This window comes from Petromyzon marinus, unplaced genomic scaffold, assembly GCF_048934315.1.
Source record: "Petromyzon marinus isolate PM22_M1 ecotype Great Lakes invasive population unplaced genomic scaffold, UKy_Petmar_22M1.pri1.0 PM_Scaffold_26, whole genome shotgun sequence".
NCBI classification, from domain to species: domain Eukaryota; kingdom Metazoa; phylum Chordata; class Hyperoartia; order Petromyzontiformes; family Petromyzontidae; genus Petromyzon; species Petromyzon marinus.
The window spans coordinates 1,048,206-1,074,238 of record NW_027423235.1 but is presented as its reverse complement, the minus strand read 5'-3'; the positions used below and the strand labels follow the sequence as shown (position 1 = coordinate 1,074,238).

The following is a 26,033-nucleotide window of genomic DNA, read 5'->3' as shown; positions in this document are numbered from 1 at the left end:
CAGCATATGGCGGTGAAGCAATGTCCATTGTTTTGTTCCGCGCTATCGTCGTCACCAACCCGCACTGACCAAAGTTGTGAGATACAGCAAGTCCTCGCTTAACACGGGGGTTGCGTTCCTGACAATTGCTAAGTGAAACTAATCTGCGTTCAGCGGGAGTAATTTTCCCATAACAAATAACGGTAAAGATGGGGGTGCCGTTCCAGCCCGTAATTTAATTGTTTTTGATAGCACAGTACACTGTTTTACATGTTTATTTTAAAATGTGTTGTGTTTATATAGTATCTCTATCAATATGCTAAGTATGACACTCCTTTAATAAAATCTAAAGTGAGAGATATGGTGAGTGAAAAATATAATGGAGCGAGATGACGCTCCGCGCACAAAGATCCTGCTGGAACAAAGACCGAGGAAGAGGAAGGTACGCTGGGTATCACAGCATACATCAGTACTACAGCTTCTAGCATCATCCAACAACACTGCTAACACCGACGCCGCTCAGAAAAGTAGTCCGTGACCACGCGCTATACTTGCAATGTAGCGAGCGCGGTTGAGCGTTAAAATCTAAAAACTTTCCATAAAATGGTAAAACCGTGTTAAAGCCAAAACGCGTAGTGTGAACGCGCATTCAACGGGGATCTACCGTACGGTCAAACAACCTTGCACAACCTCGCACAGAACGAGGCCCACACCCAGCAGTGAACTGAAATAAGAGGGCTGTTACATGTGCAAAGCAGTGTGACAAGATTTGAAGTTTTCGTGACTGCAAGGATTCATACTCTTTGGTAGTATTCGGTAAAGTCACGTAGATAAAATAAAACAAATAAAAGAAAACAATTCAATCACGACGTTTCGGAGGCAACACAAGCTTCTGTCTTCAGGTGGAATAGTCAACGCAGAATATCGGATGGCTCGGTCGTTACGGTCATTGGAAGACTCCCCCTTCTCCTGCTCCACGTACGTGTCTCTGAGACACACGACAATCAAGTTACGGCGCTGTTAGACAATCACACTGGGCGTTGCTGTGTAATCACTTCCACGCGAGTCACAGTAACAAAGTTGTGGAGTTGAAATGGCGCTTAAGAGGTCGACTAGGAAATTTGTACCTCTTCTGGGGCAGTAAAATGAGCACAGCTCTGCGAGAAGTGTAAGTCATGTAGTTCCGTGAGTTGTTAGGCATGTCAGAGGTTTCCCTCCGAGTGCTGGAAACGCCTTCAGGAATCCAGTTTTAATGACAAGAAATGTATTTAATAATCATGAATTACATTTATAAAACGCCTTTCTGCTCGGTAACTCAAGCCACGGGGGCGTTCAGTCCCACGAGCCGAATCAGATGCACAGTTTATTATCTCAACTGTACGTAGCACAGTTGGCTATGTACTGTGTGAAGGAAGTTCAACATACATACAATTCAAACCCCACCCCACAGAGTGCCAAAATTCAATAAAGGGAGTGCAATTAATTTCAGCCCTGGCGAAAAAATCAGCTACCAATCCTTAGCCATCTGGACAGGGGCAGCCTTATGCACAACGCCACTACGCCACCAACTCTGCTGGCCCTCATGGCACTGGGAAACAGTCCCAACGAGACTTTGCGCCACCAACCGCCACCGTGTGCCACAGTTCAGAAGTAAAGAGGCGTCAATTCGTGTGCCGTGCACACTGGATTGGCGAGATGGCTAGGACCGGTTGGAGAGCTGCGCCTACCGATGGTGCTCATTGGTGAAGGCGTAGAAGTGTTTCTGCGGAGTGGAGATGATGTCGCAAAGTCTCTTGTAGACAGGAGCGGAGCGATGGCGGATCTCCTGCAACACCGTCTGTAGAATCACCACGTTGAGCAGGCACGGGTCCTCCAGCAGGTCAATCTGAGAAGCAAGCACACACGCAAACGTACACACGAGGGGAGCATTCATTAGCGGGGCGGCGGTGGTGCATGCCTGTAATCCAGCAGCGTTGAGGCGAGGATTCATGGATCACGCAAATGTTGCGAAACTTCTTTCCCGTGAGCATGCAGGAAGTGCCATACCCTGGATATGCCAAAAGGCAGCAGAGCAAAATGTGGACTAATATTATCTGTCCCTTCTGTATGGGATAAAGTGTTGCCCCCCCCCCCACGTGAATAAACACGCATACATTGGCTGGAATATATTGGTATATAGAGCTTGGGCAATTGTTGGTGCTGGCTCACCGCTTGGCTGCAGTGACATTGTTCATGCAATTTGCATGAACGGCGCTCCACCTAAAACTAAACATTATTATATCATATGATCGTAATGTGGGTGTGTGTCTCAAGAGGTCTGAGCGCTGAGTTGGTACAGCTTTGCCTGTCAGTCGACACAACTCCCCACATTCGGCTTGCAGCTGAAGAAAACACTCAGCACTGCCATCCCCTGGTCACCTGACAGTCACACCTCTGTAGCTCAGGGCAAGCCCAGGCTTAACTCTGCTTAGCATCGGAGATCAGATGAGAACTAAGGTGATAAAGTTGTAGCAGGGGTATAACGCATTGTGGTGGGTCCACACACTAATCATAATAATAATAGGTAACAGTAGAAATGAGTAACACTGGTCAGGTATAGTGGCTGCTGTTATAGATGTGACCTTGGTAAATAAATAAATAAAAAATATTTTTAGTTAAAGCTTTCATGACTGCAGGGATTCATATTCTTGGTTCTTTCGGTAAAGTCACGTAGAAGCGATGATGATTGCTTGTGTTGCAGTCGAAACGTCGTGAGAATTGTATTGTTTTATATTTTTATTATTTCCCTTCTACGAGACTTTACCGAAAGAACCAAGAAAATAAAAAATTAGTTTAGTATTTTTTTATCATTGGTGTGGTCCCCTTATGCACCACAGGTCACACCTGATTGGGCTTTCACCTAGTTCAGGAGCAATGATTTTCCTACCTTACCAGTTGAGGTGAGGAAGGTGAAGTGAGAAGTAAAATTGCCCGACCTCACCTGGTAGAGGAGGACAAATCTGTCTCTCACCTGATTCAGGAACCCCTCATCCAAATGATGAAGTGGTGCTGGACACCTGTGAAAAAGAGCTTTATAGCTCATCGGATTGATCCAGGAAAAATATTCAGATTATGATGCTGCCATAATGTGACGGTTATCACACTGGGCTTGGCAACCCAAATGCCGCCGGTTCATCCTCCAAGCGCGGCAGGTGATTGAACCGTTTCTTAAATCCCCCCTCACTGGCCCTGCCGTTGTCCACTCAGCACTGTCAATGGGTAGTCCATCGGCAGTTCGTGTGTGGTGGGGTAAAATGTGGGTTACTCCCACCTCTTCCAAACGTCTGGCTCAACAACATATCCTCCAGAAGGGAGCTTGCAGTGGCGCGAGCCAATATATTTTCAGGGCTGCCTGCACCTTAACCTTCAATCTTTTAGAGTGAGATGGTGGTTTGAGTGAGATGGTGGTTTGAGTGAGTTTGGTGGTTTGAGTGAGTTGGTGGTTTGAGTGAGTTTGGTGGTTTGAGTGAGTTGGTGGTTTGAGTGAGTTTGGTGGTTTGAGTGAGTTGGTGGTTTGAGTGAGATGGTGGTTTGAATGAGATGGTGGTTTGAGTGAGATGGTGGTGGTTTGAGTGAGTTGGTGGTTTGAGTGAGTTGGTGGTTTGAGTGAGTTTGTGGTTTGAGTGAAATGGTGGTTTGAGTGAGTTGGTAGTTTGAGTGAGATGGTGGTTTGAGTGAGTTAATGGTTCGAGTGAGATGGTGGTTTGAGTGAGATGGTGGTTTGAGTGAGATGGTGGTTGAGTGAGTTGGTGGTTTGAGTGAGTTGGTGGTTTGAGTGAGATGGTGGTTTGAGTGAGATGGTGGTTTGAGTGAGTTGGTGGTTGAGTGAGATGGTGGTTTGAGTGAGATGCTGGTTTGAGTGAGATGGTGGTTTGAGTGAGTTGGTGGTTGAGTGAGTTGGTGGTTTGAGTGAGATGGTGGTTTGAGTGAGTTGGTGGTTTGAGTGAGTTGATGGTTTGAGTGAGTTGGTGGTTTGAGTGAGATGGTGGTTTGAGTGAGTTGGTGGTTTGAGTGAGATAGTGGTTGAGTGAGTTGATGGTTTGAGTGAGTTGGTGGTTTGAGTGAGTTGGTGGTTTGAGTGAGTTGGTGGTTTGAGTGAGTTGGTGGTTTGAGTGAGATGGTGGTTTGAGTGAGATGGTGGTTTGAGTGAGTTGATGGTTGAGTGAGTTGGTGGGTTGAGTGAGTTGATGGTTGAGTGAGATGCTGGTTTGAGTGAGATGGTGGTTTGAGTGAGTTGGTGGTTGAGTGAGGTGGTGGTTTGAGTGAGATGCTGGTTTGAGTGAGATCGTGGTTTGAGTGAGTTGATGGTTTGAGTGAGTTGGTGGTTTGAGTGAGATGGTGGTTGAGTGAGTTGATGGTTTGAGTGAGTTGGTGGTTGAGTGAGTTGATGGTTTGAGTGAGTTGGTGGTTTGAGTGAGTTGGTGGTTTGAGTGAGTTGGTGGTTTGAGATGGTGGTTTGAGTGAGATGGTGGTTTGAGATGGTGGTTTGAGTGAGATGGTGGTTTGAGTAAGTTGATGGTTGAGTGAGTTGGTGGGTTGAGTGAGTTGATGGTTGAGTGAGTTGGTGGTTTGAGTGAGATGGTGGTTTGAGTGAGTTGGTGGTTGAGTGAGTTGGTGGTTTGAGTGAGTTGGTGGTTTGAGTGAGTTGGTGGTTTGAGTGAGTTGGTGGTTTGAGTTAGATGGTGGTTTGAATGAGATGGTGGTTTGAGTGAGTTGGTGGTTTGAGTGAGTTGGTGGTTTGAGTGAGATGATGGGTTGAGTGAGTTGATGGTTGAGTGAGTTGGTGGTTTGAGTGAGTTGGTGGTTTGAGTGAGATTGAGTTGGTGGTTGAGTGCGTGAATGGGTGAGTTTGTGAGCATAAGATGTCCTAAACTATTCATACATAGTGACGCTTATACACCTCACCTGGCTGTTTGTACTGGTTGGAAAGGTAAAAATTGTAAATTTAAGAAAATTGCGATACTGTTTCAAATGCTGCGATGGGAAAACGAACCAGTAACTTCTGGATTGCAAGTTCAGAGTGCAAACCGCCCGTTACTTCAGGGTAGCGTTTCTCATAACCGCCACTGATTTTTGTATTGTTCACCTCTGCTTGCGAGCACAATGTACACTTAACTAACTCTGCAGATGTAAAACCCAGAGTGTGTGCCCACTCATGCACCTCTTACCTCTTGCTGACACCGCATACATGATGCACGAGTACTGTCTGGGTTTTTTGGGCCGGGGAGAAGGGGAGCCGCATGGGGTGGACTCCGGAGGGTTGTAGCCTGGAATCTGTGACAGCGGACACACAAGATGGCACAAGCGTACAACAAAGATGAAGATCACCCAAATAAGCCTTAACAGACTGTGCTGCTGTTAGGCGGCATGGCCCACGAGGAGGTGGGTGGCCAGCACCACGCGCATGCAGCCACCTCTGTCTCCCCAGTGCTCATGTCTACACACTGCACCAGGTACTCATTTAAGACAGAGTTTACCTAGGATAGGCACAACACCGGTTGAGATAAGGCAGACTGTCTGCCTCAGCAGCTGTCCCCCTCTCTTTTTTTCTTCCTAATGACAAAAGCTTGTGTTGTGATCGAAACGTCGTAGTTTTTTGTTATTTTTGGTTATTTCATTTGAACCTATTTACGTGACGTTACCGAAAGACCCAAAGAATGTCTTCCTGCAGTTACAAAAGCTTTAAGTCAAGATTTATTATTACATTTGTTTACTGTGCAAAAACTCAAGACTTCTTCATGAGGGTCCTGCGAAGTTTTTGCCGTCACTGTGTAGTCCCAATTGAGTAATTTGCAGGTGATTTTTCAGTATTGGGATGTTTTGCCCAATGCCAGACTCGTTGTATTGGGTATTTTTTTTTACTATGGGAGGAAACTCGAGAACACGGAGGAGACCCAGAAGAGGGGGAGAACATACAATCTTCACACACTCACACATTCACGCTAACTCACTCGCTCACACACTCACTCAAACACTTCATTGCACTTACACACTCTGACGAACAGGGGGAGAGAAGATGACAACTCCACGCCGAAACGCGCCCGAGTCGGGAATCAAACCCAGCTTTCTTGCTGCAAGGCGCAAGGGTTACTTACCAATGTGCCACCATGCCGCCCATGGCGATTCGTAAACTACATCAGTACCAGTTTCCATGGACTGGGGGCAGCTGCCCCTGTGCAGCCACAGCCTTGCAAGCGGGCTTTACCCTGCCAAGTGGGTTTGTGATGTTATTAGGCAGCTTCCCCGATGGTATAATTTGCGAGTAAATTTCTCAAATTTGGGTAATTACACCACACAACACTTGGCCGACTCTCTTTTTCTAATCATGTACGTGTTCGCTCTAACTGTGTCTACTGCGAAGTAGACCGCGTTATTAACCAGAGCGGCCACCGACTTCATTTCAGTGTTAAATATTACGGACGGTACATTATACACTAAATACAACTTTAAAAAATGACAATACTGCACGTATATACATCACTCCATTCAGAGTCTTCGAGATTGGATTGGTAAGTACGGTACAGTAAATAGGTTACATTTTACAGTAGGATATTTATTTCTGTGTATTTGTATGTTTATTCACACCAATTCCATATAGTAAACTAATTTAAAAGACAACAAAACATTCACAACATTTAAAAACAATGCTATGCAAGAATGTGCAAAAAATTAGCTTTTTAAAATTATTATGTAGTGAATATCCGGCGTTGTTAAAAAATTTGGCGTCCCCTTCCCCCCCGTATAATCGATGATCTACTATAGATACTCTATAGTTAGGGCATTTCTGAATCGTCCGGGCTTCCTTGTGCGCCGCAGGCTGGGACGCGTCGTCGTCGGAGAGAGAAGCGATCGTGAGCGACTCTACTCCATCCGGGGTGGACAACCTCCCGAGCTTCTCGGAGCAGGTCGCGAGCGGTATGGCCTTCCTCGCTCACAAGAATGTGAGTCGCGAGATGAGTGAATCAGCAGTGAGCCTCTCTCCTCGGTTAAAAGAGTGGTGGAACATAATGATGAAAATACGTGATGATTTTAACCTGTCTCTGTGTCTCTCTGTATGTATCTCCGTGCCTGTCTGTCTCTATCCCTACAGGGCCATGACCATCTTTAAGAACCTCCGGAAATTCACCTCTGTGTTTCAATTTGACCATGTGTGACTGCGCGTGTTTAACTGTCTTGATTTGAAGCCCTCGTCGAGGAGGCCGCTCTCCGATCTTACATTTACATGCTAATTTCTCACATTAACATCACTAGCCCCGCCCACTTCTTCATGACCCTTAGGCTACACCTATTTCAAACCTTTTAAAACAGTCTGCCTCAGCAGCAGATCATGCTTTCCCACCTGATGAGGGACACTTGTGTTGCGCCCGAAACGTCGTGATTTGTTTTATTTTATACCTATGTTACTTTACCGAAAGAACCAAAGAGTATGTTTAACTGTATCTCTGTGACTGTGCGTGTTTAACTGTGTCTTTGTATGTGACTGTGTCTGTGGTGCACGTCTTTGTTGCCCTTAATATGTCTGTCTGGGTGGCGAGTGGTCGCTCAGTGGTTAGTTCACTGCACTACGAACCCAATGGCCAGAGTTCGATTCCCGCTCACGGCCAACACCAGTGACAATTATCTGAACCGGTCATGGGCCTCCCCAGATGGACTCAGTCTCAAATGAGTACCTGGTGCGGTGTATAAACATCTACACTGGGGAGACAAAGGCGGCCGGGCGTGGTGCTGGGCACCCACCCCGTCGTGTACCATGGCCGACCTTCACAGAAGTTGCCCCAAGTTTGTTGAAGGCCACACAGGGAATTTTTTTCTTTTTTTTAGTGCATCCACCGCGACCTGGCTGCGAGGAATTTGCTTTTAACGCATGGACACATCGCCAAGATTTGCGACTTTGGGCTGGCACGGAACGTCCAGACTGACCCCAACTACGTGGTGAAGGGCAAAGTGAGTCCTTCACCTTACTTAGCATCATCAGCATCATTATCAGTATCGCCAATGTCATCACCATCATCGGAATGGAAGGCCCATCACTTTCATTGTACTCAATGTTTTTATTTTATTTTGCACAGCCCCTAAAAAAAAAAGAGCGGGGGTGCTGCCACACACGGTGGTGCAATGGCTCTCCCACCCTGGACTTGCAATCCAGAGGTCGGCAATTGGATTCAATCTCCCTGCTCTGCCGACAGTTCAAAATATGGGGCAATTTCACAAATCCCCTTCCTCCTCCCCACCCCATGTGGTACACGGGGTAACTGGCCCAGAATAAGAACCTGTGGTGGTGACCACCAGGCTAACTACACTAATTACAACATGACTAGCTACGACAGAACGGGACCACAGCTCGGGTCCCAGTCCATGTGTTGGAGACTCGGTAGAACGTAGACGTAGACAAAGATTCTTCAGTATGAACAATAACGCCGGTCCCTCTGGGGGACCCGGCTTATATTCTCTGTGGCGTGGCTGGCTCCGCCCTTGGCCACGACCACCTTCTAGAATCATCGAACAGCAGGATCTGGACCCCGACCACGTGACCACCCCTAGACCCCACTTGGGGCCCCTTTGTAGACTTAACCGGTCACGTGTCCTCTCGGGTCAACCAGAGTGCCATAGCATTTAGTAACCCGTTTCCTACGGCCGGCACTCCCACACCCTATCCTGTTGGGTTGGCACTGCACGCCAAGCGTGATGCCATCCAGCGGGATCAATCAGCGCTGACCGAGCCCCTCTAGGGCCGGTACTACACCCACACCAGAGTGGTATCCGCGATGTCAATACACCGCACGCCGTGCCTCTCTAGGGCCGGCACTACACAGTGACATCCCGTGATGTCACTACACATTTAACCCTTCAGAGTAGTGGAGGGCTAGATGACGCTAATTTGGCCAGATGAATGTGGCCTGACGCAAAAAACGTAAGACGAATCGCGATGCATCGGCCTGAACTGAATTTACTGAACGTATTGTTGTTGTGCTTGTGGCCATGTGGTCATGTCCATTAGGTGCCTCTGCCTGTAAAGTGGATGTCTTCAGAAAGCATGTTCCATGGGCTCTACAAGGTGCAGAGCGACGTGTGGTCATACGGTATGCTACTGTGAGAAATCTTATATTTTGCTGAGACAAACTTTCACTTGCCACAAACATTCGGGGCCCTGAGTACAGAAGATCCTCACAGCAGACAACGATTGTAGTCTTATCTTACACTATGATTTTTAATTGCATAAAGTTCAGATTTAAAGCTTTCGTGACTGCAGGGATTCATCCTCTTGGTTCTTTCGGTAAAGTAACGTAGAATGGAAAAAAAAACGTAATAAAAAATAAAATTTTCACGACGTTTCGGCCACAACACAAGTAGCCTTCTTCAGGTGAAGGAACAGAACTGTCGGGACGACAGCACTTCAATGACTGCTGCTAAGATTCGCAGTGTCGTTTAAACTAGGTGGGAGAGGTAAAGCGCCTTGACAAAGGAGTTTACATATCAAACAGGATAATTTAGCATTGAAATAGCTGCGTTAAAGTGTTGGATCAGCAGGGTGTTAAAGTAAGAAATTAGCATGTAACTGGGAGATTAGCATGATGTTAATGTGAGGGATTAGCATGTGACTGGTCACGGAAATAGCTATGTTAAAGTCAAAGTTTCCATCTCAACAGAGGCATTTAGTATATGGACGCTAAAGGACTGCAACTACCCAACTATCATACAATAAACCGATGTGAAAAAAAACTAAGTAGAAACTTCATCAATATAATAAATGTACTCAATATATTCTTCAATAAATTGAGCTATAAACATAAAGTAACTGGGTATACACTACACTATCTAATGAATACCATATAGTAAACTAATAAAAAAACTAAAATACAAACTACATCAATGTTATCAATGAACTCTATATACTCTCCATCAGCTGAGCTACTAACAATAAGTCATTATACATTACAATGCCATATGGCGAAAAAATGGGTGGCGGTTTTTTCCTTCTTTCCAACGTTAGCACCACGGAGAGCGACGAGCCTCGTTCAGATGGACGAGTCCATCCATGCTCGGAACGGAGGAGGGGGGAGAAACAGCCACGATGTGCTGCTCTGTCCTGTGTTGCATTACAACCATGCCATAAACTAGACTACTATACATTGTAATGTTATACCTTCCAATCTAAACTACATTGTATAATATCGTATACACAGCCCAATGTAAGCTCTAACATTATGCATTATATTGATATGTCTCCAAATAAACTTTTTCCTACATTACACAACTATACACCGCAATATACACTACCATAGACAAACCCACCCTTGAATTATACAATGCGTTACTTTAGACTACCCTATACTTTAGACTGTAAAATATTAGACTTGTAATATTACACTATGTATTATTCTACCAACCCTACTGTATACCACACAGCTGTATATTCACTATAAAATTACAATACTATATATTGCCTTATGAATTATGTTAAACATTACAATGTTATACTATTTATTATTATATAACATGCTATAAACCAGGGGTGTCCAAACTACGGCCCGCGGGCCAACTGCGGCCCGCCATCCATTTTTAATTGGCCCGTATCAAAGTTTAAAAATATAATGGACTATGGCCCACTGTATTGCATTTCTTAATTTAAACACTAGATGGCGCTATTGTCTTGAACAAGGCAGCGTCTCCACAAAGCAAGCAATCGAAAAAAACATTTGCTCAGGGTCACCAGAAATGCGGGAACCGAAGAGACGCAAAGTTGCAAGCGAGTGCAGAAAATTTCAGACTCGGTGGAAAAATGATTTTTTTTTCATAGAAACCAAGGGGAAGTGTGTTTCTTTGATTTGTAATGAGAGTGTTGCCGTGATGAAAGAGTACAATGTACGACGGCATTATGAAACGAAACATTAGACCTTCACGTCCTACACTGGCGCCGAGCGGAGAGAGAAGGTAAAGCAAATGGCAAGCTAGCCTGCTAACGCAGCAGCAGGGTTTTTTTTTTCCATGCTAACAAAGCTCAAGAAAATGCAACAATAGCCAGCAATGAAGTAGCTCAACTCATTGCCCTACACGGGAAACCTTTCTCAGACGGTGACTTCATCAAACAGTGCCTCACTAAAGTCGTGGGAATGTGCCTGGAGAAAATGCAGGATTTTAACGATGTTAGTATGTCCAGAAATAAGGTTGTGCGGCGAATTGAAGACTTGTCGGCTAACTTAAAACAGCAAGTGTCAGATAAAGCTTGTGCTTTCGATTTTTACTCGATTGCATGTGATGAGAGCACAGATGCCACGGACACTGCACGGCTGTTAATTTTTTTGCGGGGAGTTGATGAGAATTTTTGCATTACGGAGGAACTGCTTGATCTTCGGAGTCTAAAGGGGACAACAGCTGGGAAGGATATGTTTTGAAGCTGTGTCAGATTCAATTAACCAGGCTGGACTTAAATGGGACAAGCTGTGTGGAATTACAACGGATGGGGCTCCAGCAATGACAGGCGAGCGCAAAGGAATGGCTTCTATGGTGAGTGCCAAGGTGCAGGAGAGCGGAGGTGAGACTGTTAAAATGCACTGTATCATCTACCAAGAAGCCCTCTGTGCCAAGATAATCCAGCTTGGCGATGTGATGAACACAGTTGTGAAAAATGTCAAAAAAAATATGGCCCGAGGGCTTTACCACAGAGAATTGCAAGCATTCCTCTCTGATGTCGATGCTGAATACGGGGACCTACTCTACCATTCTCAAGTGCGCTGGCTCAGTCGCGGCTCCGTGCTGCAGTGGTTTTATTCCCTGAGATCAAATATCGACAAGTTTTTGAAAGAAAAGGGCAGACCTCTCCATGAGATCAGTGACCCTTTATGGTTGGCAGGCCTGGCTTTTTTAGTTGATCTCACTGATCATCTCAACACCCCGAACAAGAGACTACAAGGCAAAGAGCAGCTGGTACCACAGCTGTATGTGCACATGAAAGCATTCCGTGCGAAGCTCCGTCTCTTCGAGTCACAACTGCGCAACTTCAATGTAGCGCACTTCCCCACGCTGACCGAAATCAATGCGCATTTCCAAATGCCAAGCTCTCTGCAAAAATGGGAGAATATGTGTCTGTGATCACATCTCTCATGACAGAATTCAGTCAGCGCTTCCAAGATTTTTCTGTCATTGAGAAGGAAATCACACTGTTTGCGGCTCCGTTTTCAATGGATGCAAAAGAAGTGGAGGAGAGTCTGCAATTAGAACTGATCGAAATTCAGTGTGATGATACTCTGAAGAATCAGCATCAGCTTCTCTCCCTACCTGACTTCTACCGGAGTTTGGAAAAGGCCAAGTTTCCTCTGACGAGACGCCATGCAAAACGAATGATGAGTCTGTTCGGCTCAACATACATATGTGAGCAGACATTCTCTCTGTTAACGCTGAACAAAAGCAGGCTGAGAACCAGAACGACCGACAGCCATCTCCGTGACGTCCTTCGCATCTCAACCACCAAACTTACTCCTGACCTGCCAGCTATCCTTCAGACCAAAGCGCAGCATCACTGCTCCCACTGAGCATAACATTATTCCCATTACAGGTGAGTTAAAAATATACACACCGTTTTCATTTGTTAATAAGCCCAATTACTTCATAAATTCAGTCAATTAAAGTTGATGACAATGTTTTTAACAAACGTTAGTTGATGTGTTAACAAGCCCAATAATTTATTTGTGTAATAAGCTTGAAATATCCACATCCCCTATTTGTCTTCTTGTCTCTCCCTTCATATGGACAATGAAGGGGGATCAGCACCCTAAGAACCAATCTGAGGCTGTCACTGAGAGAATTACCTGCCAACCTTTTTGTAAAAAATAAAATTAAATCTACTAATGAAGAGCTATGATGGAGGCTTTTTTTCTTCAAACATGTTCAATAATCAAACGTAATTTACCTGCATTTGATTGATTTTGACAATATTAGTGCATGAGAAGTGAGGCAGTATACCTCACGTCTAGTGAGTGGCCCAATCCTTCGTATATTTTTCTGTATGTGGCCCTCGGGAAACAAAAGTTTGGACACCCCTGCTATAAACCATACCATTGACCGTCGTGTGAAAGGTATTAAGAGGCAGTGGCAGCGAATGGGCTGCGATCTGAAAGTCACCATAAAATACAATCAATTAAGTACCAAAATGGTTTACAACATCTTTCCAATGGTTACTAAGCCAGAATCCATCTTCTCGGTTGAAATTGTTTCTGTGTTTGTATATGTGGATGGCCTCATGAACGAATCTCTCATGGTAGCCGGATGGCTTGCAGAGAACGTCCGTCTTGGAGAAGTCAATGTCATGTGAGCCCACTGAATTATAACAGTGATCTGCCACGGCTGAGGTGCTCGTCCTACCGTGTTTCAAGTCTGCTTTATATTCACGGATGCGGTCCCAGATATGTCGTTTGGTTTCTCCAATGTAACTGCTACCACAGAGGCAACTTAGTTTGTAGACGCCCGGGTACTGTATGTCTGGAACCACATCTTTTACAGACGGAACCAGATCACGGATTTTATGTACTGTGTTGAATCGGACCTGGATTTTGTGTTTATTCAGGATTTTGGAGATCTTTTTTGTGACCCCCGCAATGTAGGGTAAGGTGATGGTTTTGAATGGCTCCTCAAGAGGATCCTTCTTCATGGCTGGAGTGATGGCTTTGCGGATTGTGTAGTCGGAGTAACCATTAGCCTTGAGAGCTTGGTGTACGTGCTTAAGTTCACTGGCAATGTGTTCCTGGTCGGAAATGCATTGGGCTCTATGCTATAGAGTCTTGATGAGGGAGTTCTTCTGACATGGATGGTGGTGGGAATCCAGTTTTAAGTAAGCATTCGTATGCGTAGCTTTCCTGTGGACAGAGTGGCTCATTGAACCATCAGGTCTCCTTTTAATTAGGACATCCAAAAAGGGTAGCTTGCCATCTTTTTCGACCTCCATGGTGAATCTGATGGCTGGGTGTATGGAATTGATGTGGTTGAGGAATTGGTTTGTGTTATGGTCGAAACGTCGTGAGAATTTTTATTGTTTTATATATATTTTATTATTTTGTTGTTTCCCTTCAACGTGACTTTACCGAAAGAACTAAGCATATTAATTACTGCAGTCACAAAAGCTTTAAATCAAAATTTCATTGGAAAGACGTTATAAACAATTTCAGTTCTTAATTGATTGTATTTTATGGTGACATTCAGACTGCAGTCCATTCGCTGGCACTGCCTCTTCACACGACGGTCAATGGTATGGTTTATAGCATGTTACATAATAATAAATAGTATAACATTGTAATGTTTAACATAATTCATAAGGCAATATATAGTATCGTAATTGTATTGTGAATATACAGCAGTGTGGTATACAGTAGGGTTGGTAGAATAATACATAGTGTAATATTACAAGTCTAACATTTTACAGTCTAAAGTATAGGGTAGTGTAAAGTAACGCATTTTATAATTCAAGGGTGGGTTTGTCTATGGTAGTGTATATTACGGTGTATAGTCGTGTAATGTAGGAAAAAGTTTAGTTGAAGACATATAAATATACTGCATAATGTTCGAGCTTACATTGGGCTGTGTATACGATATTATACAATGTAGTTTAGATTGGAAGGTATAACGTTACAATGTATAGTAGTCTAGTTTATGGCATGGTTGTAACGCAACACAGGACAGAGCAGCACATCGTGGCTGTTTCTCCCCCCTCCTCCGTTCCGAGCATGGATGGACTCGTCCGTCTGAACGAGGCTCGTCGCTCTCCGTGGTGCTAACGTTGGAAAGAAGGAAAAAACCGCCACCCTTTTTTTCGCCATATGGCATTGTAATGTATAATGACTTATTGTTAGTAGCTCAGCTGATTGGAGAGTATATAGAGTTTATTAATAACATTGATGTAGTTTATATTTTAGTTTTATTAATTCGTTTACTATATGGTATTCATTATATAGTGTAATGTATACTCAGTTACTTTATGTTTATAGCTCAACGTATTGAAGAACATATTGAGTACATTTATTATATTGATGTTGTTTATACTTATTTTTTTCACATCGGTTTATTGTATGATAGTTGGGTAGTTGCAGTCCTTTAGCGTCCATATACTAAACGCCTCTGTTGAGATGTAAACTTTGACTTTAACATAGCTATTTCCGTGACCAGTCACATGCTAATCCCTCACATTAACATCATGCTAATCTCCCAGTTACATGCTTATTTCTGACTTTAACACGCTGCTGATCCAACACTTTAACACAGCTATTTCAATGCTAAATTCTCCTGTTTGATATGTAAACTCCTTTGTCAAGGCGCTTTACCTCTCCCACCTAGCTTAAAAGACGCTGGGAATCTTAGCAGCAGTTATTGAAGCGCTGTTGTCCCGACAGTTCTGTTCCTTCACCTGAAGAAGGCTACTTGTGTTTTGGCAGAAACGTCGTGAGAATTTTATTTTTTATTATGTTTTATTTTTATTATTTTATTTCCATTCTACGTGACTTTATCAAAATAACCAAGAAGTTGCATAAAGTTGTTGCATGCTTGGGCTCCAGATGCCGAAATTACCTTTTAAAAAACGGCCAGTCTCATCAGATCTCAGAAGCTAAGCTTGCAGCGCCCAGCCCTGATGGTAACCCGGGGATACAAATTCATGTGGAGAAACAAATGTTCGCTTGTGACGACCAAGACTACGCCTGTCCTCCCAAGGACAGGCCTCACTGATTCCGAAGACTTTCATTTTCAGGAGGGTCCTGCCGAGTATTTTTGCAGTAGGGAGGCGATGTTGTGCTGTGCAGTGCCGGAGAGTAAGCTCATGCAGCCGGTCCACCCTGTCCTCTCTCCTCCCGTGGGGCTCTGGATCCAATCCCCTGATCACCATTGCATTCACTTAAATAATAATAAATTCTCCTGGCCACCCATAGAAAATTAGAGTGCACAATTATACATGTGATTCATCACAGGCGAGCTCAGACCGGCTACACTTGCAGCTTAGGGCCTCGCATTAAGAGAGGGGGGGGGATCTCTAAATACGAAACAAGAAATGGACACGAGGTTTCGAGTTTTAACATAATTGCTTAATAAATAAAGATGGGTGAGAAAAAAAGACTCTCCAAAGCAGTTATTTTCATTCTGCTGACAAAAATATACAGGCATTCATAGAAGGGGCCTCTTAAACTTGACAATGGCATAGGGCCCCAGCAATGCCATCATCCGGCTCTGCTGCCGAGTGTCATCCCAATGAAGTAATTTGCAGGTAACTTTAGCATTGGGATGCTTGGCCAATACCCAGTTACATTGTGATTGTGTGTTTTCTAGCTATGTGAGCAAACTGGATAACCCATACAGAACAAAGGTGAGAACGTAGAAAACTCCGCAAAGTGCCAGTCGGATCATTAACCAAGGCCTTTCCTGTTGCGAGGGTCAAAGATCACCGCTGCACCACCCTGCCACCTGAAACGATAATAGTTCGCTTATAATTTTTTCGTTATTTTAGTGTGTACATTTACACGCGATAATCACATCTCATCTCAAGCATTTGAAAAGGGCAGCCTCAGTGGCAACTGTTCTCTGTGTGACACACGGTTATTCAGCACCTAACCTGTAAGCGGGTCAAGTGCTGTTTGCTGCGAGCAATCCCAATTGAGTGAGTCGCAGTGAAGTTTTTTTTTACATGCCAATTTTCGCCTGTGATGCTGACACACGATGGCCATACATTATTTTAAATAATGTCTTGGGATCGTTTTTATTTTTTTACGTTGAATTTTATTGAGTAAATCACGAGCCCGTTACAGTGCGCCACGGGACTGCACGTCATTCGAGTGGTGCATTCACAATGCAACCGGACCATTTATTAGGGGGGGCTGACGCGAAGGGGGGAGTGAGGCCCGCGCCCCCCCATAAACTGGGGGGGGGGGGGGGGGAGAGGGGGGCATTGTGACAGGCGTAGAAGAGTTGTAGTTGTAATCTGCTCCACGTTTGTCTTGATAAAGGAGACCTGTGCAACCTGCTCGGTGTGTGACGTGCGTGCTCCTCGGTGTGACGTGTGTACCGCTCGGTGTGATGTGTGTGGGTGTAGGAGAGGCCCCTTACCCTGGTGCATGGCAGTCGATGACAAGTTCTACCGCTTCATCTGCGATGGCTACTGCATGCAGCCACCCCCCTGCTGTCCACCGCAAGTGTAAGCCGCCCCCCCATACCTCCAACGCCAGGTTTTATCCACTGCTGGACTGATGCGTTTCTATTGTCGATGCAGGTGGCTGACGGAGGAGAGTGCGAAGTGTTTGTTCTGGGATATTCTTTGATTTTAATTGTAGTGATTTAATTAATTGATTGAACAATTGCTTAAGGGTGAATTATGTGATGTGTTATTAGCAGTGAGTTGTGCTGGCTGGTTCAGTCTCGTTGACACGGCCATTATGAACCCTCTTAGTCTGGAATGTCCTACTTCCAGACGTACGTGCTGTTGCGACCCACAGACTCCTCACATACAATGAGGGAAAAAAGTATTCGATCCCCTGCTGATTTTGTACGTTTGCCCACTGACAAAGAAATTATCAGTCTATAATTTTAATGGTAGGTTTATTTGAACAGTGAGAGACAGAAAAACAACAAAAAAATCCGGAAAAACGCATGTCAAAAATGTTATAAATTGATTTGCATTTTAATGAGGGAAATAAGTATTTGACCCCCTCTCAATCAGAAAGCGGCTCCCAGGTGTCTTTTATACAGGTAACGAGCTGAGATTAGGAGCACCCTCTTAAAGGGAGTGCTCCTAATCTCAGCTTGCTACCTGTATAAAAGACACCTGTCCACAGACGCAATCAATAAATCAGATTCCAAACTCTCCACCATGGCCAAGACCAAAGAGCTCTCCAAGGATGTCAGGGACAAGATTATAGACCTACACAAGGCTGGAATGGGCTACAAGACCATTGCCAAGCAGCTTGGTGAGAAGGTGACAACAGTTGGTGCGCATCATGGAAGAAACACAAAAGAACTGTCAATCTCCCTCGGCCTGGGGCTCCATGCAAGATCTCACCTCGTGGAATTGCAATGATCATGAGAACGGTGAGGAATCAGCCCAGAACTACACGGGAGGATCTTGTCAATGATCTCAAGGCAGCTGGGACCATAGTCACCAAGAAAACAATTGGTAACACACTACGCCGTTAAGGACTGAAATCCTGCAGCGCACGCAAGGTCCCCCTGCTCAAGAAAGCACATATACATTGAGGGAAAAAAGTATTTGATCCCCTGCTGATTTTGTACGTTTGCCCACTGACAAAGAAATGATCAGTCTATATTTTTAATGGTAGGTTTATTTGAACAGTGAGAGACAGAATAACAACAAAATCCAGAAAAATGCATGTCAAAAATGTTATGAATTGATTTGCATTATAATGAGGGAAATAAGTATTTGACCCCTCTGCACTTGGTGGCAAAACCCTTGTTGGGAATCACAGAGGTCAGACGTTTCTTGTAGTTGGCCACCAGGTTTGCACACATCTCAGGAGGGATTTTGTCCCACTCCTCTTTGCAGATCTTCTCCAAGTCATTAAGGTTTCGAGGCTGACGTTTGGCAACTCGAACCTTCCGCTCCCTCCACAGATTTTCCATGGGATTAAGGTCTGGAGACTGGCTAGGCTACTCCAGGACCTTAATGTGCTTCTTCTTGAGCCCCTCCTTTGTTGCCTTGGCCGTGTGTTTTGGGTCATTGTCATGCTGGAATACCCATCCACGACCTCACCGTTCTCATGATCATTGCAACTCCACGAGGTGAGATCTTGCATGGAGCCCCAGACCAAGGGAGATTGACTGTTCTTTTGTGTTTCTTCCATTTGCGAATAATCGCTTTAACTCTTCTCACCTCTCACCAAGCTGCTTGGCAATGGTCTTGTAGCCCATTCCAGCCTTGTGTAGGTCTACAATCTTGTCCGACATCCTTGAAGAGCTCTTTGGTCTTGGCCATGGTGGAGAGTTTGGAATCTGATTGATTGATTGCTTCTGTGGACAGGTGTCTTTTATACAGGTAACAAGCTGAGATTAGGAGCACTCCCTTTAAGAGTGTGCTCCTAACCTCGGCTCGTTACCTGTATAAAAGACACCTGGGAGCCAGAAATCTTTCTGATTGAGAGGGGGTCAAATACTTATTTCCCTCATTAAAATGCAAATTAATTTATAACATTTTTGACATGCATTTTTCTAGATTTTTTTGTTGTTATTCTGTCTCTCACTGTTCAAATAAACCTACCATTAAAAATATAGACTCATCAATTATAGACTGATAATTTCTTTGTCAGTGGGCAAACGTACAAAATCAGCAGGGGATCAAATACTTTTTTCCCTGCCAATGAACATCTGAATGATTCAGAGGACAACTGGGTGAAAGTGTTGTGGTCAGATGAGACCAAAATGGAGCTCTTTGGCATCAACTCAACTCGCCGTGTTTGGAGGAGGAGGAATGCTGCCTATGACCCCAAGAACACAATCCCCACCGTCAAGCATGGAGGTGGAAACATTATGCTTTGGGGGTGTTTTTCTGCTAAGGGGACAGGACAACTTCACCGCATCAAAGGGACGATGGACGGGGCCATGTACCATCAAATCTTGGGTGAGAACCTCCTTCCCTCAGCCAGGGCATTGAAAATGGGTTGTGGATGGGTATTCAAGCATGACAATAACCAAAAACACACGGCCAAGGCAACAAAGGAGTGGCTCAAGAAGAAACACATTAAGGTCCTGGAGTGGCCTAGCCAGTCTCCAGACCTTAATCCTATAGAAAATCTGTGGAGGGAGCTGAAGGTTCGCGTTGCCAAACGTCAGCCTCGAAACCTTAATGACTTGGAGAAGATCTGCAAAGAGGAGTGGGACAAAATCCCTCCTGAGATGTGTGCAAACCTGGTGGCCAACTACAAGAAACGTCTGACCTCTGTGATTTCCAACAAGGGTTTAGCCACCAAGTACTAAGTCATGTTTTGCAGAGGGGTCAAATACTTATTTCCCTCATTAAAATGCAAATAAATTCATAACATTTTTGACATGCGTTTTTCTGGATTTTTTGTTGTTATTCTGTCTCTCACTGTTCAAATAAACCTACAATTAAAATGATAGACTGATCATTTCTTTGTCAGTGGGCAAACGTACAAAATCAGCAGGGGATGAAATACTTTTTTCCCTCACTGTAGAGACCCACAGACTGCTTCTCTCTCTACAAGATAAACATGATCAGTGTTTCTGCACTACGTATGGAGATGCAGTGCCATTTAGACGCCGCTGTGTGAATCCATTCTGTAGATATTTTATGCCTTCATGACCCTCTACCTACTCACCCCCCCCTCACCCCCCTCACCACCTGACCCCCTTCATCCCCCTCTGTGACGTCATTAACATCATCGGCACTCATTCAACCATTCTGAGAACGAACGCACACTGGAAGAGGTGAAAGCGCAGTCCGAGCTTGTGCACGATTCGCCTTCCTCACACCCTCACTGCACCCTCCCCTCGCCCCACAGCCGCAAGGTGATGCACCGCTGCTGGAGCCACGCGCCGTTAGAGCGCCCCAAGTTTGAGGCGATCCTCGCAGAGCTGAGACCGGCCTCCAACGATGACAAGATCGACAAAGGCGAAGAGGTCGGCTGGGAGCCGTCGTCCGTTCCGTCTGAGTACAGCTCCCTCGCTTGCTAGGATCGCCCTCGCTACCTTGTCCACTCTAGGGGTGAATAGTTTTTTTTTATTATCTCAAAGATTGCCGTGCTACATTTGTTTATTCAGAGAAGTCTCACTCTTTTGCAGGAGGGTCCTGTCCAGCTTTCACAGAAGGGGGCGATGTTGCCACGGTGTGTAATCCTTGTTTAAGTAATTTGCAGGTAATATCTTACAGTTAGAATTGGTTGTTCTTTTTTGAAAGCTGAGAACCCTGAGAAAACGCGTGCACAACAGGGGAAGAACATGCAAAGTCCACAAACTCTCACTTACACGCCAAGACTAAGATCCCCCCATGTAACAGACTGTTGGGTAAGTGCCGTTATGAGCACTTATGCAGGCCAGCACAGCATATGGGGTTTGTCTCTGCCAGTGCTGATGTTTTCACAATGCACCAAGTACTCATTTGAGGCCGAGGGTAGGTCCAGGAATGGTTCAGATAATTGCCACTGGTGTTGGCCATGAGCAGAAATTATACCAGGATTAATGGATTCATAGTACAGCTCGCTAACCCGCTGCACTAACGCTCCCCGTAAACATCGGTAACATAAACAAACAACAGCTCGTACAAATACGAGAACAAATACAAGAACCCCCCCCCCCCCCATAAGGTACATCGTGTTGTTTTGATTTCACTACTCGGCGCGACTCGCGAATACTCAAAGCGAGATGCTCGTGGTTAGTAAACAGGTGTCCAGTAGTCAATCCGTGTTTACTAAAATTTCGTGGTTGGTAAATTAGCGGTTGGCAATGGATTCCTGTACATGTATGCCTCTACTTACGAAAGGGATGCGTTCTTCTAAAAACGCCCGTAAAACAAAATATCGCAAATCGGAATGGCTTTTCCCATTAATTGAATACGAAAAACTTGTGATGTGTTTCAGACAGTCATTTCTACTATAAACCCAAAATAAACACCAATATTTCACAATGCAAAAAATAATAGAGAACAAATATTACAACGGTTGAATAATAATCAATTTAAAACAAAAATAATTAACATCTTCAAGGAACTCACCAATAGATCTGCATGTTGGAATGACTGGAGAGGTGACGAGGCGTTACTTTTGCACTATGGGGATACCGTGACACTGTCGTGAATGGATGACAGCTTCTTGCTTGATGATCTCATGGCGCGTGCCATGTGATATATTGTTTCCGCTGAAATTCTATTTTGTAAGTCGAAAAGTATCCTTAATTTGTCAATTTCGTTTTCACTACATTTCGTGAATGGAACATTCGTAAATCAAAACACAAAGATTTCCTGTACAACCAATATAGACTGTTGGGCCAAGGGCTGTCGTCAAGCACCTAATACAGAAAATAAAAACACGTGCATTCATGCACAACCACGTACAAATACACGTGACCATTAAAAGCGCATGCTTTCAACAGAAATTACAAGTGTTATATATTGTGCTTTAATGATTACATTTATATTAGTGTGTCTTAATATTACACAGTAAATATCTTCAAGGACCACTCTTACAGTCCCATCATCACCACCATCATCACCAAATGTATCATTATCATCATCCTAACCATCTGTATAATCAATCACCATCTGTATTATCACCACCAAAGCAAAGACTCCCCGTATAGCCCGAATAGACTATTGGGGCAAGTGCTGTAAGCAAGTACCTGTGAAGGCCAGCATGGCCCACGAGGGGTGGGTGGCCAACACCACGCCCGGCCGCCTTTGTCTCCCCAGTAGTGATGTTTACACCACACCAAGTACTCATTTGAGGCTGAGTCGACCTAGGGGAGGCCCATGACCGGTTCAGAGAGTCGTTACCTGCGTTGCGCATGAGCGAGAATTTAACTCGGGTCGCCGGGTTCGTAGCGCAGCGTGCTAAACGCTACACTACCACTACCCACCACCTGTATCACCATCATCTTCCAGAGTTAATACATTTCATGTCAATAGCTGGAAATGCTTGTATTTGTAATAACAAAAAATGCATAAGTAGTTGTCACTCACTCACCCACACTCAAACGGTCAGAAAGGACTGAAAGATGAAATATCTTCAGAACCCTACATCCTGAAGCTAAATTAATTATTTAAATTTTACCAAGTAAGGCCCACTGAGCTATATCGCACACTCAGGAGTCCTGATTCCACTTCTGGGAGTCTCAAGTCCAACGCCATGGAATTGTATATGTTTAAACATGTGCGTGCATGTGTGTTTGTGTGCACGTATGTGTGCATGCGTGCCTTCATATGCGCATGCGTGTATGGACGTGCGTGTGTAAAATAACTTTAGCCATGGCATTTGGGATATGTTAGGTTTAGGGTTAAGAGCTTTGCGCACGTGAACAGGTGGGTGTGTTAACTCACCAGTGTGTAGCTCACCTCACCGGTGAGCTGGTGTGTACGCTATCTAATCTGTAAGCTTACGACTGTGTGTGTGCACACTAGTGTGTAAGCTCACTGATGTGTAAACCTGCTGGTGTGTGGCCTCACTAATGTGCAGCACATCTTGTGGAAGCTCACTAGTGTGCTTGCACACGAGTGTGCCGGTGAGTGTGAGTGTGTGGTGAGTGTGTATAAATTTGTGTGAGTGTGTGTGAGTGAGTGTGTGTGAGTGAATGAGTGCGGTGTGAGTGTGTGTGAGTGTGTGTGAATGCGGTGTGAGTGCGGTGTGTGTGAATGTGCAGTCAGAGTGTTGGTAAGTGAGTATGCGGTGAGTGTGTGAATGTGCAGTCAGTGTGCCGGTAAGTGAGTGCGTGGTGAGAGCGCTGAGTGTGTGTGAATGTGCAGTCAGTGTGCCGGTAAGCGAGTGCGTGGTGAGTGTGCGGTGTGTGAGTGTGCAGTGAGTGCCAGTGTGCGAGTGTGCCGGTAAGTGAGTGTGCGGTGAATGTGGTGTGTGTGAGTGTGCCGGTGAGTGTGTGGTGAGTGTGTGGCTTGACGTGTCTCCGTATCAGTCTTACTCAGCCACCCCCTTACTTGCCCACGCGTAGATCCGTCCTGCCCACCAGACAGCTACATGCGATTCAAATGTCCACGTACACATGACATCACATTGCGATGCGCATGTGTGACATACATGTGCCACGTGTTGCACACACTACGCACGTCCCATGCACAAAGGGCATGCCTTACAAGTGATGACCACGCGATGCAGGTGCTTGCCTTGTAGATGTCACGTACCCGTGACGCACGTGGCCCGTGCGCGTGACGCGCGTGCTCCGCGCTGCCGTGTGCTTTGACCAGGGCCGTCCATAGGGGGTGCGTGGGCCCCCCCCCCCGATGCCTTCAAACTAAACCGGAAGCATTACATGTGACACTGATGTCTACACGTGGGGCCTCCCCCGAAGCGCGGGGCCCGGGATAGTCGGTCCAATTTGCCGGACACTCGGGGACGACTCTTGATTTGGCATACGCGACGCGCACGTTGTGTGCGCTGTGCGTGGGGTGACTGGCCCGATGTGCGTGCCAGGCAGGGCAAGGGGGACTGCCATTGATTGTCGAGACCTTTTGTATGGGTGACGAGATGAACGCCCAAATTCAACGCAGGCCGCCACACAAGGGCTGCACATTTCAATGTTGAGCAGGTCCCTGTGTGTCCGTGCGTGTGGGTCCCTGTGTGTTGTTTCTGTGTGCGTTATGTGAAGGTAGCAGTGGCGCAGTGGATAGTATGCTACGCTCCAAACCCCGTAAACATGCGAGTTGAGTCCCGCTCATGGCCAACGCCAGTGACGATTATTTATCTGAACCGGTCCTGGGTCGACTCAACCTCAAATAAATACCTGGAGCGGTGTGTGTATACGTCACCACTTGGGAGACAAAGGCGGCCGGGTGTGGTGTTGGCCACCTACCCCCTGATATACCATGCCGACCTTCATTGGTGCTTGCGAACAGCACTTGCCACAACAGTCTGTTAAGGCTATATGGGGGACCTTCGTCTATGTAGTGGGAAACTCGTAGGTGTGTGCATGTGTGGAGGGAAACCTGTACTGCTGTCGTACGTTGTGACCGGGCGAGGCCAATTTCCGTCCTCATGGTCGGCCACGGCGTCCTGGTCTTCGTACTGCTGCTTGTTTTTGGCTGTAATGACACCCAACATGGACAACCCCATCACCTGCGTTCAAACAAGTGTTACACAGTACGTACACACGCGCAATAAAGCAACCACAAAGCACATACACTTTTAAATATAAAAGCACTGGGGGTCTAGTACTGTAGTCACCAATCCGTGTGTATTATTTATTTATTTGTTGGTCATTCTGATGGCAGCACAAACAGAAGCTGCATCCATAACTTCTCAATCCCCACAGTCCCAGGCCAAGGTCCATTCATGGAATTAATACAAATATTTACTTATTAGAGGGTGTTTTTGTTTGTTTGGGTTAGCTCGCGTAAATCTTAGTCAAGTTTGTCACGTAAACAAAACATGCCAATTAGTGACTAATTCAGCACATCGGTGTGTTGGAGAGTAAACCCACAACATTTACAATTCAAGTACCGTGACGTTTCGCCTGTAACTACAACAACAACCCGCCTCGTCAGGTGACAGCCAGAGTTGTGGTGAAATCCTTCCCCTGTTTCGATCTTTAATAGACGTAGACGGGGGATAAATGTGACGTCGTCGCTTGTAAGCAGATCCGATACGAAGACGGGGGGGGAGGGGGGGTAATGTATTGATGTAAATTACAATGGATATCTGTTATTGATTGGGTTATTCGCAGTTAATCAACATACATAATTGTTACTCCTGCTATTATGGATTGACTCAAACAGCTAGCGAAGGATGCTAGGTTTAGTAATATATGTTATATATGTCGCTATTGTTAACTTTCAATCACATTTCTTATGATCACTGTTGCATTGTTTTTATAGCATTATTTTAGTAACTTCTAGAAAGGTTTAGTTTAGCCTGATTTTTACATAGTGGACACTGTGTGTGTGTGCTGCGAGCTGAGTGGTGGAGGTACCTGGCAACAGTCGAACCGAGCCCGCTCGGCCTCTTCATCCGTGGCGACCAGGGTACAATCCTTACTATATTCTTGGTTCTTTCAGGTAAAGTCACGTAGATAGAAAATAATAACAATAAAAATAAATTAAAATAAAAGAAAAAAACCCACGACGTTTCGATCGCAACACGTGATGAAGACCGCTTGTGTTGCCACCGAAACCTCGTGGGTTTTTTGCCTTCACTTAAAATGTTATTTTCTATCTACGTGACTTTACCGAAAGAACCAAAAATATGAATTCCTGCAAGTTACGAAAGTTTAAAGTAAAAATTTGACAGTCGTGTAACTAATCAGGCCTGGAGGATACAGTGGACCACGTGGTTTCCGGGGTTCGTTACCTTAACAAGTGACGT

The 26,033-nt window shown here is 45.1% G+C and overlaps 1 long non-coding RNA gene across 1 annotated transcript; it reads right to left on the bottom strand.

The window, feature by feature from the left end:
- Positions 1 to 796: 796 nt before the first annotated feature.
- On the bottom strand, positions 797 to 26,033 carry LOC142923079 (uncharacterized). Its single transcript, XR_012940501.1, has 5 exons — positions 25,642 to 26,033; positions 24,659 to 24,754; positions 5,187 to 5,292; positions 1,707 to 1,864; positions 797 to 967 (listed from the first exon to the last, which is right to left on the bottom strand). It is a non-coding gene; the product is annotated as an uncharacterized LOC142923079 (long non-coding RNA).